Genomic DNA, 14929 nt, shown 5'->3' with positions numbered 1-14929 from the left:
CGAAAACAGGCTCTCGGACACTGAAGAATCACAGTGCAACTTTCTATAAGCCGTCTAAGCTAATTATTTCGAGTGCTTGGTTCAAGTGCGCGGTTCGGAGTTTTAAACCTCTCATCCCCTACAGAATCAGTGCACCCATGCGTCGATCTGCATACTTCTGATCATCTCATCTATACGACACAGCCTCTACCTCATACCTCTAAACAAGTTCTCTGCTACAATGAGCATCATTAAAGCTTCGATCTTGGCCTATAGTGCCTGGTTGATCACGAGATTCGCGTAAGAGCGTGGTCAAGATTAATCTCCTTGTTTACTAACTTAAGATAGACTCGATAAGAAAGAGAAGCTTACCCACAAGAAAAAGCAGCAGAACGACTATCATAGTAGAGAGGAGATAAGACGAACTCGCCAGCGATATTCACGTGGAAGTCGCAGAGACTCCATTTCAAGCTTTGACTAGCTGAGCTGGTGGCGACTGGAAGTTAGCTAGAGCTGGCCTTTAGCCTGCTTTTAGACATTGCTACGTGATACGAAACGAGTTTGAAAGTCAAGATTGTATTTACATTGATGTCGGCACGGTTAGCATGTTAGCAAGACGAAGAATTGACAACCTATCTACCATACGTTCTACTTAGACTGTGGACGAGTTGAACAAGCAGTTGCAATGAGTTGTTATGAGTCGTAGGAATACAAGATATGTCGTGATGAGTATGATGCCTATATAAAGCCATAAAATCTCAAGTCCATTGAGTGGGTCCTTACAGGCTTGGTCCTGAACGGTCAACCGCAGAGATTACGCAGGAGATGCAAGGAGATGCAAGGAGATGCAATACAATATGTTTCTTGGCCGACTACCCTCTGTTGGACACTGAAAGAAGCTGAGCGAACGCAAACGTCTCGCTAAGGCGTCTTGCTAAGGCACACAGAAATCATCACCACAAGTCGTGAGAGCAATATAAAGTCTTCCGAGCATAGAAAAAAAACCTTGGATTTAAGAAAACTGGTACAATGAAGTGAAATATCATTCGGGTGCGGGAAACAGCTACTAATCCTATGTATGTACTATAGTGGGCCATTGACTGTAGTAGGCTTCTTTAGTGTTCTACTAAACCACAACCAGCCTTATTTGTAAATCTTGCCACTCTCAGAATGAAAGATTATCTTCGCTGTCGTCAAATCCTTGTGAGCCATCCAAATATTGCCATGACATTGTTCTGTCTCTTGGAAAACTCAGCAAAGTAGACCTTGTTGTAAAGCTGGACTCGTCGGCGAATTGATTAGATGACTCAGCAAGGTTTTGCAGATCGATATGCGAACCAAAACTATTCGGGATCGAACTGATAGGCTGTAGAGATGACACATCGAGTGGTTCACATTTGACCCGCCCAGATGTTGGGGCCTGAACCACCTGCCCATCTCGCATTTCAGGCCCAGCGGGAACGAACCAAGAATCAGATACCTGTTCCTTTAGGCCGACGGGCATCGAAGGCCGCATCTCTTTGAGGCTGGATATTCGACGAAGTTCGCCGATGTCATTATCCATGTCGACATATGGCATGAAGGAACGGATTTCATCGGAGCTATGTATCCTCCCCGGATCCATTCGCATTGAGGATAATGAAGGTAGCACTGCAGATGAACGGCTCTTGATACTTGTAATTCTTTGGAAGTTTGTATTACTTGCTGGTGATGACTCGGAGACTGAACTAGAGCACGGCTGATCTAAGCTTGACAGGCGATGGAGATCAATAGGGTAAAACGTTGGATGGTCAGCTTGTTTTGCCCCACTGACGTGAATATCTTGGATAGCTCCATCTTTTGAAGCTTTGATCAGTGAGAGCTGAGGAGAATGGCCTTGTATGCTCGATATTCTTTTAATCGCATCATTTGATAATGCTTGAGTTGTGGAGCGAGGCTGACTCTTGCTCGAAATTCGATGAAGTGACATGCTTGTGCCGCACCAATCCATCTGATTGTTCGAGGCTTCCATATCAACAAGCTGAGCACCATGGTGTGATACAACCGGGTTTTTAGTTGAGATTTCATTTGTCTCTTGTGCCAAATGCCGTGCAAGAAGTCCTTGATCTCGTGCTTTGCCTCCTTTTTTAGATCCATTCTGGTAGATGCGGCTGGTTTGGCCAAACTCTCGATCCAACATATCTTCATTTCTGTTGGCAGTGGCCGATGAAGATGGCATCTCGGGTTGTTGGTCTTGCATCACTATATCTCCTTCATAGGTAACGGCATCGGTACCCGTCATTTCTACGTCCTCTCGAGGTTGTTGATACATCAGGATTCCATCCATGTATTTCTCGTCATTTTTGGGTATCGCACCTGGGAAGTTAAGGATGGAGTCTAAACGTGGTAAGCTGGAAGCCTCAAAATGAGTCGTATTGATGTTTATAGGTGCAGCAGACATATCAAGCTCGAATTCAGGGTATCCAAAGAATGCGTCAATGAAGTTACGCTGGATTTGCACGACTGATAGCTGGCCTTTATCAACATAGTCAATATCTAGACGAGGAAGAAATAGGACTTGTTGTATCCGATGAAAGGTTGGCACATGAGGGCGGCCCCATCGACGATCTACGCGAGATAGAAATTCTGTCTCCTGTTCCCAGCTTAGATTGTCTTTTGTAGAGTCAAAATGTTGTTTTGTTAATAGACAACCCTGAGTAATGAGATTGTTTCGAAAGCCTAGTAAATGAGCGCGACGATAGAACAGACATAAACATGCTGGATCGATGAACGATGGGAAAGTCTCACCCCTTCCAACTCTGGGGCCATCTTTGTGGAATAAAAAGGGGTGCTGCCGTATTGCCGCTACTATGAGATGTAAGTAGGCCAGTTCGAAAGATGGCGGGCCCAAAACTGGTTGGAAATATCCCTCGGAAGTTTCCACAAGTGCTCGCGACGACTCATCCCAAAATTCCTTGAGCTGGTGGCGTAATCCCCAAGACTCCCCTAATCGATGGCGCAATATTTTTTTCTGACTGCTTTTGTTATTTGGAATCAAATGAGTTTTGATTATCTGAGAAGCTGTGCCGAGAACTTTCATGTACTCGTGGAAGGAGGTCAGACTGGGAATCATGCCATGACTGTTTAAGATATTTTGTTTTAATCGTGAGCGCCAGTGGTTGTCTTTTACCTCTGAAAATAAGCGTCCCTCTTGGAATGAAAGCTCTATGGTGCGGCGGTCTACGTTACTAGACGATGGAAACCTTCCTTCTAGAATCTTGACAGTATTGATATCAACAGAGTGCTGTATTGCGGGTATGCCTTCCGTGATGGCTCGGAACACTCGTTCGATATGTTCCATATATTTCTTTACTTCAAGATCCAAGTTATGCCAGCTGAGATACTTGTATAGCATACCGAGTCTGAGGCCTTTCATTATTCCGGGGGTGCTTTTAAATCCGTCCAGAATCACCTTGATATTTGCTCGCTCGTCAAGGTCGGCCAGCGATTTGAGTTTCATTGGACCCAGTCCAACCAAGAACTGCTTTTCCATGTTCACATCTCGGCGTGCCTGAGCGTCCCTCAATTTCATGTAAATGTCGCCGTCAGACCATTCCTTCTCGTGGCCGTAATGGTTTGTCTGATTTCGTATAAAATTTACTTCGTGCTGAATGAAATTAGACCAACTATCAATGACATGGAGTCGCACAATCCATGACAAGCCATGTCCCAGTCTTCTCGCTGCTTCTATACGGTGGCGTCCCTGAAGGTACTTGATTGTATGGTGGCCCACCACAGGGTATGGGCCACCCGCCAAGGTTCTCTCGAAACTGAGCGGAGAAAGTTTTGTTGACTTTAGGATTTCTCCAAATGTATCTTCAAGAACGACGCCGTCAATTTGGTTAGCGAACTCATTGGGGGTAGCATCATATCCTGTAAATACTTTGAAAAGGTAATCACAGCGTTCTGGGTCATATTGGCGCTGCCCAAGGTCCAAAAACTGCAAGCATTCGAGGGGAACTTCAATAATGCCCACTAGCCGCAACATAGCGACCGATTTTGTCTTAGTAAATAGCGAGTTTTCGCGGACATGTTGTGCGCTATATACAGAAAGTACTGGGCACCTTGCTCAACAGAGAAAGAAAAATCAATAACTGAAGCTTGTAAACTATACAATAGATACCATTTCATTGAGACCAATTGTCCTAATTACAAAACCTGGTTTAAAGCCTGTGAAAACAGTTAACTCAAGATTACCTTGCAGCTATATTTCTCCTATATTTAGGGTATAGAGCAATGATCTGGTGAGCGTACCTTCTTCCTTTTTAAAAGGTATCCGCAGCGTTGGTAGCAAACGAAACTTATCTGTCCTAGAGCTTTTACGGATCATGTGCTTCCGAGGCTTATAGATTCGTAGTTTGTTTAGGGGATTTTCGTGCTGGATCGTAACGGGGCATTCCAAGATGAGAAGTGATCTTTGTGGTGTCGAATGCCGTGGGGCTGGTGATGAGAAAGGCAGCCGTGTATTGTGAAGAGACATGGTTCCTGGCTCATTGGAAATACTCTTGCATGCCGTGCAGAGCTCATATTGAAAGTGTGTTGAGCAAATCAACTTTAGCCTGCAAGCGTCTGAACTGCGGCCTCTCGGGCAATAGAGAACAAGGCTCCTGTGCCAGACCCAGTGACCACATGTCCAGACGCTGTTATCGAAGAAACACATCTGCCAATCGTTTCAGTTTTGAGTACGCAGAGGTAATTATCATGCCATACGTTCTATTCGTCTCAAAGCTGTTTCCTTGGCGCGCAGACGTGGATTACAAAAATGCTGATGGTCGAGGTTACAAAAGTAAGAATCACAAGGTACAGTTTAACAAATGGATAAGATGCCTGAATTAAGCGTAGCAAAAGCGGGAGGGTAATTATGGTGAAAGTGAATAGCGAGGGCATGATGAGAAAGGTTGGAGCGTTTTCAGAAATGTGTCGAAAAAGGATGAAAGGCATGTCTATATATAAAGACTAGAACCCTTTGAGGGAGCTTTCCACCTGCCACGCTGGAATGATACAATCAACGTCAAGGCCATCTCCATATAAGTTTTGAAATGGGGGGCCTAGTGTTACAATGATTGGCACAACCCCTTGTGATAAGCAATCATGCATTGTTCTTCCTCGATGAGCCTCAGCGTTTCCTTCTCTACCCTCATTGATGTCATAATAAGCGAAATTACATGTATTGGCTAGTGGCACATTGAACTTGTATGTGCCATCTAAGCTGCTGATGGGAACCAAATAAATATGCAGGCCGGCGTTCCAAACCGTGGACGACGCCATGAACAAAACGTTGATGTTGTTGCTATTCTTTACCGGACTCAAATACCATCCTTCGTCTTCTTTATCAAATGAGAAAGGTTCCATCGATGGAGCCCGTGGCGCGAACATGGTAGATAGGAAACAGTCGGTCGACACTGGGAAGCTGTCTGTGTGGTGAAACGAAAAGCTGTATTGCTCGTTCTGATCATTGAAGATATCTCCCCGTCGCTTGGTTGAGCTTGACCAATCCATAAGATACATGTCTTCGGGATCGCTTGTTGTTATTGTTTTGGTCGTAGCATGGATGGGTATGACTGCAAGCCAGATATGAATCGATTCTCCTCTCCGGTTATAAGATTCAGGGTGGGTTATTCTAGCTTTCAATTGTCGTAGTCCGTCGCCAATAATAACTGCTTTGTGTCCTGTGCTGACTTTCTCACGTATCCAATCTTCATGTTCTGGTATGTCTCTAAGATAATGAAGGTATTTTCTTCTTGTTGTCTCAGTTATCTTGGTGATCAAGCGAGTGGCGAAGAGAAAGGACGAAGCGTCCGTAGCGGAGAGCTGTTCAAGAATCCCAATCAGAACAGGGTAGATACCAAAGCAGACATCTACGAAGTCGCTGGGGTAAATTGACATTTCTGGTAGTTAGGAAACAAGGGTAATAATTTGCAGAGATGATCTGTGCTTGTCCAGGATTAAGTCATTTATAACTAGACGCGCCCCTCTAGGATAACAGCTTAGGGCACGTAGCCTGCTACTCTTGGTCACTAAAGAACTGCCATAAAATGGCAAAAAAGACCAATTTATGGCAGGGTCAATACTCCATGGATAAAAATAGTATACCATAAATCGGCAAATTTTGCCGATTTATGTCAGATTTCCTGGGCTTGAACAATAAACCAACCATAACCCCACCACCCCTATTCCTCCCCCACACTGGAAATAGTGGATCTGCCATAAAATGGCATTTTCTGCCAGTTTATGGCAGTGTGTGCAGCCTTGAAACTGGCGTGACAACACCCTGTCTCTATGCTAATGTAGTTTTTCACTGACTTTGTAAATTACTTTGGAAAAGAATCGACATGAAAAGTTCTACAGCAAAGAGAGTCCTGCTTAATCAATAGTTTACACAAAACCAACACCCCAGGTTTATTAACTACACTGGTGCAGGATGACTGCCCTGAGAGTCGGTATATAGTTCTTCGACGCCTTCAAAATGGTCTCCTAGATTTTTCACTTCTGGTCGAAGAATTGGAATCCACTTTGAAAAATACTCAAACTTTTCTTCTTTCAAGTCGTTATACCTGTTTCAACACCTTCAGTTAGTGTTAAACGCTCTGGGGAAGAGACACCACTTACTGGGCAGGATCGATTGGATCTCTTAGGGACGTAAAACAGGTTTCACTTGCGGCTTCAAATGGTAGCTCCATCTCACAATGGCGGACAGTCGAACCTGGCAAAATCTTGAAAATGAGAAGACCAAAACGGACGGATAGGTGTCGAAGCTTGCGGCCTTCTTCTATGAGGCGCCAATAGGGAGATCTTTCCCGATGGTCAGGATGAGGAAGACCTAGCTGGGTTAATGCATCGTAAAACACCTCGTTGTCTGGCGTTCTGCGTCTTTTCCTCGCCTCATTCCTAATTCGGCGCTTCCGCTCGAGGCTTCTAACACGAATCAAGTTGCCAACTTTCTGGTCGTACTTCATGCTGGTTTGTACAAGAAGTCTCCGTTGCTCGAAGTTGTAGGATCGAAACTTGGCCTTCAATCCGCAAACTTTGAACAAAAGCCCAACAAATGAATCCGGTTGTATATCCGAGCGAGTGACTTCCCGTTGGTCTTCGGGCGGCAACTGGCACTGAACGATAATTTGCAGCATGCGGGCTTTCGACTCAGTATTCAGCGATGTCTCCGAATCATCTATGGCATCTCTTAGGTCGCTCAGTGCTATCTTGCTCCTCTCAGCGAATGTTTGGAGATCATGCAAAAGACACGTATGAGTCGCGCCGTGGCATGTCTTCCTCCTTGACTCAGTTGGAGATGAGGTTCTTGCCCTGGATGATGGAAATTCAAGGGGATCTCCGTTCGAGGTGCTTTTCGATGAATACGACAGGAGCCAGAACCTAACAAGCTTCTTCAAGTAGTATGTTCTTAGCTTTGGTCCACTTGGCATTCCATCAAGACCAGTGAGCTTCTGATGCAGGTAACGCTCCATGGCGGAGAAGCAAAGGAGAGCGCAACACGAGTCATCCCAGTAAGGTCCAAGCTGCCATTAAATCAGTCTTTTGAATTGACGTCTGAAGGACAACACGTACCTCGTTTGATTGGTTCTGGAGTATGACTTCGCGGTGAAAGACATCTGACAGCATTTCAGTGGCCTTTTCGAGCCAGCGGCGGAACGTTTTTTCTTGCATCCCAAAGGAGTCAAATCTCTGGGTTTTCCAGTTCAAGACCGCCAAAATCCAGTGGTTTTTGTTTTCATTTGCCAATTGATCGGTATCGTTGACGTTTATCGGTAGAACCAACCCATCAAATCCTTCCTCAGCAACGTTGGAATCTATTCCAGCAAATGGCTGATTGACATCCACTTGCAATGGATCCACAACGAAAAGATTAGAGTCATAACAAACCAAGCGGAGAACTTTGAGAACCAGAACATCGTCGAGAAACATTCCAGCTCGAAATTGCTGTAATCTCTGGCGAAATTCACCTTGATTCCTGCAAGATAACCAGCTGCTTTGGAATTTAGTGGTAGCAAAGTTGATCATCTCCTCAACCATACCGGCCGATCTAGCCAAAACAGCTCCTACATCGAAATCTTCCCTAGCATTGCTGTCGACATTGCTCTCATCGCTTTGATTCAGAGTGTTTCGACTTTGATTCATGTTGCTTTCGGCTCTTTCTTCGATAATGTCTTTGATAATCACTTGCTGTGTGCTATCCTCTGCGATGACGATGGTTTCTAGTGCAGCTTTCGCAATCTTATCGTTCTCGACAGCTTCCTGGGCGAGTTCTTTTTCCAAGTCTTCTTCGAGCATTTCCTCGGTAGGCTCGAATAGTTCTAGTAAAACGTCGGGATTGTCTTTTGCTACTAATGGTTGCTCAGTCTCATCATCATGAGTCCTAGGTGAGAATTCTCTAGGTGTTGACGCCCTGCTTCGTTCTTTCGTAATCTCCTTCTCAGCGATTGCGGTCCCGTTGGAACGATTGAAGGAATTGCCCGGCTTTGGCGGCATTATTGTATCCCAGTTGACGATGTCGCAGCCAGCTTCTGGCGGAGGTACGTCTCGGATGGCAGTATTCAGACTGCCCTCGTTCTCCAAAGCTAAAGGTAGGAAATTTTCTCGATTATAGGAAGACGAAGCTACCGCCTGGTCGGGAAGCAGGTTTTCTTGGCCTGAGTTCTCTTTGCTCCTTATGAGAAGGGGTGCCGGAGATGGATTAGGCATGGGTGGTTTGCAGAGGCTCTCACGTAGGAGTCTAGCCTCATTCTCGATATTTAGCAGTGTCTCTATAAGAAGTTGCTGCTGTTGACCCCATTGGGGCAGCTGGGAATTGTCTGTGGATTCCTTAGACTGTTTGATATATTCGAGCAAAATTTCCACGTTGACTATCAGCTTATCACAACTGACAAGTGAATTCATGATGCTAACGAACTGATTGAGAACATTGACCAGACTTGAGAGGCTGGGTTAAACAAAACAAAAACAGAAAATACCCACAAAAGCACTTGCGAGGGAAAGTGCATGTATCCATTTAACGAACTGGACGTTGACCAAGCTACCTCTTGCGCCAGAAGCGCAAGGGGCATATCACTGGCAAACATGAGTTACCTGGAAAGATCCATGAACGTCTTGCGGCACAGCAGGTCCTAGTCACCAACGGCGGTTCCCTATCTCCAATTATTTGTCGTCAAGACAAGTGATATTAGTTGGCTGCTTGCAGTGTAACCCTTACCTGATTGTAGTTGCCTGTGTAGCTGCAAGGGTCAACCAAACTGCCGGGACTATGTGATGCGGCAACGTCGGAAGCCAGTCGGAGTGGGTTGTTTACAGTCAAGAGCGGGGCGCTCAGGTGAAAAAAGGAGCAGCACGCATTCCATATTATATATTATCAGCGCCAGTTCTCTGTCTCGAAAACTGAAAGTGGGCTTAAGAAGGTACAAGAAAAATTAGACACTACTCCAATGAAATTGGAAGCAGTGACTCTAGTCATTGAAAGATATGAGGTCAGTTGAGACCTGGCTGAAAAGTGGCGAAGGGTTTTGCCACCTAATGGCGGGTGAACTCCGCGCTTTGGTGTCCCTGTTGGTCAAAAAGCCGCGTCACCCACTAGACGAGTGGCAGTGCACTTGCTTAACCAATGATATGGGTGCGTGGCGTTTAATAGTAATCTTAGGAGCGCGGCAGGGCGCTAATGAGCCGAGCTTGGGGGTTACGTTTCTCAAGCTACATTGGGAAGGTTGTTTCCAGAAACCGGACTATTTAGCACTAATGCACGTTGCAGGATATGTCACCAACAGTCCAAACCGCCACTGTTGAATGTTGTTGGAACATACCCAACAACCTGATTCTTCGGCGTGGCATCAGGAGCCATTGTTAGCTTGCAACACCACTGATTAACTTTCCTTCTTTCTTTTTCCCCCCTTCCCCTTCCCTATGTCTATGAAGTCCAAGATGGAAAAGAGGCGCAGTACGGTTGGAACATGCTATTGAGGTCACACCAGTAGTTGTGGGTCCGCTGGGCATTTACCAGCTCATCCGCTAACATGCAATGAACGAAGATGTGGAGTACATCACTGGGGTCGGTTTAACCAGGGCAGGAGGTAGGGGCAGATGAGGTACTAGTCCTGGTGAAGGCAAGCTCGCTCTGTATACCACGTCCATTTGACACTTAGGAGCTATTAAACTACGCCGCTAACATATGTACATTCTGATCATCACACTACTTTTTTGTGTGCTTACGGATCAATGACGGATGTGCGGATAAACAATCGAGACCCAGCCGATAGCAAGACACACCTGTATGATCAGAAACCAGCTAGAGGGAATGACGGCAAGAGAGTCTTACAGACTGGTTTCGTTTCATCGCACTTCTTCTTCCGGAGACGACAGGTAAGACATCCAGTCCTTGAGCGTCTATGGACAGGTTTGTTGCGATTCTTTGTCTGTCCACTTTCTACCCACGAACTTGTGGGTGTAAGTGGCTCTTGGGATTTATCTCGAGGAGGTTGCGGTAGTTCATTTTTCGGCCAATGGTGGGACGCTGTGACGCAGGACCGGTCTCCGTTCAGAAGGAACGGTAACCTGATTTTCCGAAACTCTGTTCCGCTGTCGCCACTAGGGTCTCTCAATGTACCTTGGCCAGTTGACAAAGCGGTGGAGTTCTCTTTATACTTAAACCGGCCCCAGTGATGTACTCCACATCTTCGTTCCTCTGAGGGTTCTGATCCTATGTCGACGCTGGCAAGTAGCTGTGGTTTGGCATCCTCAGTTGTTGGAGTAATTGGCGGGCTTGCAGTCTTGGAGGCTAAGCGGAGGTGAAACTTTTGGGCAGCTTTGAGCCCTGTAATATGCATGGGGCTGGCTTTCCATACATCCAAGGGTTGGAGGAGCTTCATGTGTCGCCAGGTTAGGAATGCTCCCCTAGGCACCCTGAAAGGACCTAGAAGGGGGATGTTCAAGTTGTCATCGAAGTACATGACGGGAAATGAACGTTGGCTTGCTCTGGGCCCGCCACTCTCGAACCCCCTTGCCCAGCCACTGATTTTCCTTCTTTGCTTGTCGAACCTGTAACAGCTGGGAATGCAGTTAAGGAGGCCAGTCTCTTCAACAGAGCCTCCTTACCTACAGCCAAAAAACTAACGGAAGCAACAATACAGCGTGACACGTTTGAAGAAGAGGGGAATAAGTACGGTATATCGCTTGCTGAGTTGAGATAACGGATTTGTCTCGCTTGGGTGAGTGCGTTGACAACGTATCCACGACAGTTGGGTGTGTAGTCATTGCGTGATTATCTGCTTTCGGTGGAAGGCTGTAGGGCTGGCCTGGAAATACCCCAGGATATGGGGGAAATGCATGTCTTGTAACACGTTACCCTTGATTACAGCCCCTTTTAGGCTTAAAATAAATAATCAATTGCATGCGGGCCTATAAATATACTATTGGTCCTCGACAAGCTTCTTGATATATTAGCTAGCGCGCCTACAACGTTCTCAGGTGGCGCCTGATGATGCCAAATTTGCGGCGCAAGGAACTCACGAAGGCATCGTAAATTCGTTGGGGAAGTTTTGTGAGAACGTGTTAGTAACAGTCCAACCTTTTATATAGTTTTGCAACCCGATAGTTATTTCATAACAGCCAAGCTGGTATCACAAAGTCCATCCCGCTACCATCACCATAGAGGCTTCCTAGTGGAGGTCCCAAGGTAACAATGATGGGAACACACCCATACGGCAAGTAGGGGTGCATTGTTCTCCCTCGATGAGTTTCGGCTTTGCCTTCCTTGTTTTCATTGATGTCATAGTAGACCAAGCCATATCCGTCGGTGAGTGTCGCGCTGAAGTCACATAAGCCGCCTGAGCAAATGTGAGGAGCCAAGTGCATATAATTTCCAGCATTCTAGATAGAAGAAGAAGCCATAAACAAGATTTGGATGTTGTTGTGATTTGGAACGGTACTCAAATACCATTCATCGTCTCCGTCCTTCTCTAAACCCGTGCCATCTCAGCAGCCCGAGGCACGAACATGGTCGATTGGTAGGGCGTATCCGGTACGGGCAAGTTATCTGGCTGAGGGAATGCCAGAGTGGATTGCACGTTATACGAATGAAAGATGTCTCCTGGCTTTCTGGCTCTGCCAGTCCAGTCCATAAGGTACGTCTCATCAGGGTTGTTGGTCGTGATCATTCGCGTGACGGCATGGATGGGAAGCACCGCAAGCCAAACACAGATCGGCTCTTCTTCGCTTCATGGTAAGCACCAGGGTTTCCAATCCTTGCTTTCCATCTTCGTAGGTCATTTCCGACGAGAATTGCTGTGTGGCCCGTGCTCGTTTTCTCATGGATCCACTGCAGGTGCTCAGGGATATCTCTAAGGAGATTCAGGTATCTGGGACTTGTTGCTTTGGTCACCTTCGCGAACATCCTGGTTGTAAACAAAAAGTTAGAGGCATCAGTGGCGAACAGGTGCTCAAGAATGCCTACCAGGACCGGGTAGAACCCCAAGCAAATATTTGCGTCATCTGAGAGATGCTGTAGCATAGCATAGAACCTATAGGAAAAGAACTATGCTCAAGAAGCAGAGGAGAGGCTTAATAGATAGAGCGGAACGATCACTAACTTATAGCACGTACGCTGGTTAAAATAAGTTATCGATAAGGTCTCCAAGTTAACAATTGCTTAGGCTAAATATTGGTACTCCTCTTTTCTCCTAAAAGGCCTCAGGTCCTGATAGATATAGCTTGGGGGCTATCTGCAATGGAAAGACGCTTAATGATGCTACTCAAGTTTGGCAAGACCTCAAGCAAACACCCGCAATGTCACTGGGACGTTGTTCTATAGATGCTTCTATGGTTTTATGGTTTGGCGGCCTTTAAGGGGGTAGGCTTTGGGCCGAGCACATGACGTAATTCACGTGTTGGCATATAACGGCGCATTCAGGAGCCCGGGATTATTATAAGTAGGCACGTACGTCACCAAAGGAATAGCTGGATGCGTTGCCCAGTTTCCTCGCATCTTTGCAGGGGAATAGTGCCACAAAGTAGTAGATTTTGCTACTTTATGGCAGCTTATGTGAGTCCTCAGGCAAGCATAGCATGCAATCACAATATAAATCTTTGAGTTAAGGGTTTTGCAAAAGTATTATTCAAAAGTCGATTCGTACGTTTGGTAGATTTTAAAAACAAGAATGGGCCTCCCTCATTACAGAGAACAGGTGAACCCTTTGGGTCAAATCGTTGTTCAAGCTCGTTCGTGAGGTTTCAAGGCTAGCGAGAGGATCTCCCAGATTGTCCACCTCTGGGCGGAGGATTGGGATCCACTTTGAAAAGTAGTCAAATTCATCCTCTTCTAACCGTTGTATCTTATCGTCAAGTCTGTTGTCAGAATGGTTTGCTTCCCCTACACTGAGAATAAAACTCACTGAGCTAGCTGAATTGACATCCTTAGAGATCCGAAACACCGCACGCTCGTAATTTCGAGCGGAAGTTCCATCTCACAATGTCGTATGGTAGAACCCGGTAGAACCGCAAAGAAGGCAAGTCCGAAGCGGATACATAGACTTCGCAACTGGCGTCCCCTCCTCGATAAACCGCTAATAGAGACACTTGTTCCACTGCCTTGGAGGTTTCAACCCTAGCTTGACCATAGCGTCTGAAAGGACCTCGCCCTCTGGGGATCTACGCCGAGACTTCCAGATTCTGTGCTCGTATGGTATCTTCCACCCCTGCAGTGCATTTGAGAGGCCCAGACCTATCCTACGGCACAGCATGCATGCGTATTCTGTTGTCGGAAGTACAAGGAAAACATCTTGAGATGGAATGAGAGATATTAGCTGGGAACTGTCCGATGTCTCTCCAGGTCTTCAGTTCGTTTTGCCTGTCTAAACTGCCGAGGTTACGACAACAGGCTCTGCTTGGCTTTTGGTCATCACAATCATATAGAGACGTTTGTGCTATGAGCAGTCCATCCAGGCTAAGGTTCGCCACCTAGCAATCATTTTGGCCAAGCAGATTCGCTTCTGGTCAGTTATGCACTCTGTTTTTCACCCATGCAGGTACAAAACGGTCCTTGTTGGTTCATCGTATTAATAGACTGTGGCAGTGAAAGCCTACAGCCAATGAATTGGAACGGGTGATGGGAATCGACATGAATGAGGGTTACATCCGTGGGGAATGGCGCTTATTGATTAGATATCCAAAGGATTGCTGCACAGCTGGGGAGAACAACCGCCGGATGTCACCTACCTCCTATTCCAACTTTCCGACGAGTGTTTGATCTCATTGTTGGTCTGTTGGCGCTAAGTTACCATCATCGTGTCAGCGCTCACTTGTCCATCCATTTTGGCATATGAAGCCGGGTCTTTCTTTGTTGCATACACAGCGCCTACTACCAGGCTGGTTTACGCCATTCACACCGTCATCCGGCAAAGAAAGGAAAAGAAAAGATGAAAGAGGGCGGGAGAGGGATGTAGATGAAAACCATACGCATTGTACAGAAGTAGCTTTCAACTATATCGCTGTATGTGAACCTTGCGCTTTCGGAGGATCGTCATGTCGATGACGAATTCTGGGATGGGATTTCTGGGATGGGAACCATGACTCAGGCTCCCTAGACAAACGCCATTCACATTCCCCATTGTAAAACTTTCACCCGTTAAATGCGTTCCAGATTATGGAAATGACATACCATCCGGGCCAGCCGAATATCAATCCCGACTTGAGTTCTTCGAGGACAGTATCCCGGCATTGATGAGGACGTTTGTGGATGTGCCGAGTCGCCGCCCAAGTAAGTCATCCCTCGCCGCGGCTTCCCAGTTGATCAGATGTAATGAGAGTCTGGCATCAGTTCTAGAACCGAGGCTAGTCCTTCCATGCAGACTGATCCATTTTTAAAGGATATACCCCCCAAAATCACGCCACTACTTGGGATCATACAGGGGTATTA

The sequence above is a fragment of the Colletotrichum spaethianum genome (genome assembly GCF_022836535.1).
Source record: "Colletotrichum spaethianum MAFF 239500 DNA, contig24, whole genome shotgun sequence".
In the NCBI taxonomy this organism is placed as follows: domain Eukaryota; kingdom Fungi; phylum Ascomycota; class Sordariomycetes; order Glomerellales; family Glomerellaceae; genus Colletotrichum; species Colletotrichum spaethianum.
The sequence above is the reverse complement of the archived record's forward strand: the minus strand, read 5'-3'. Positions refer to the sequence as shown.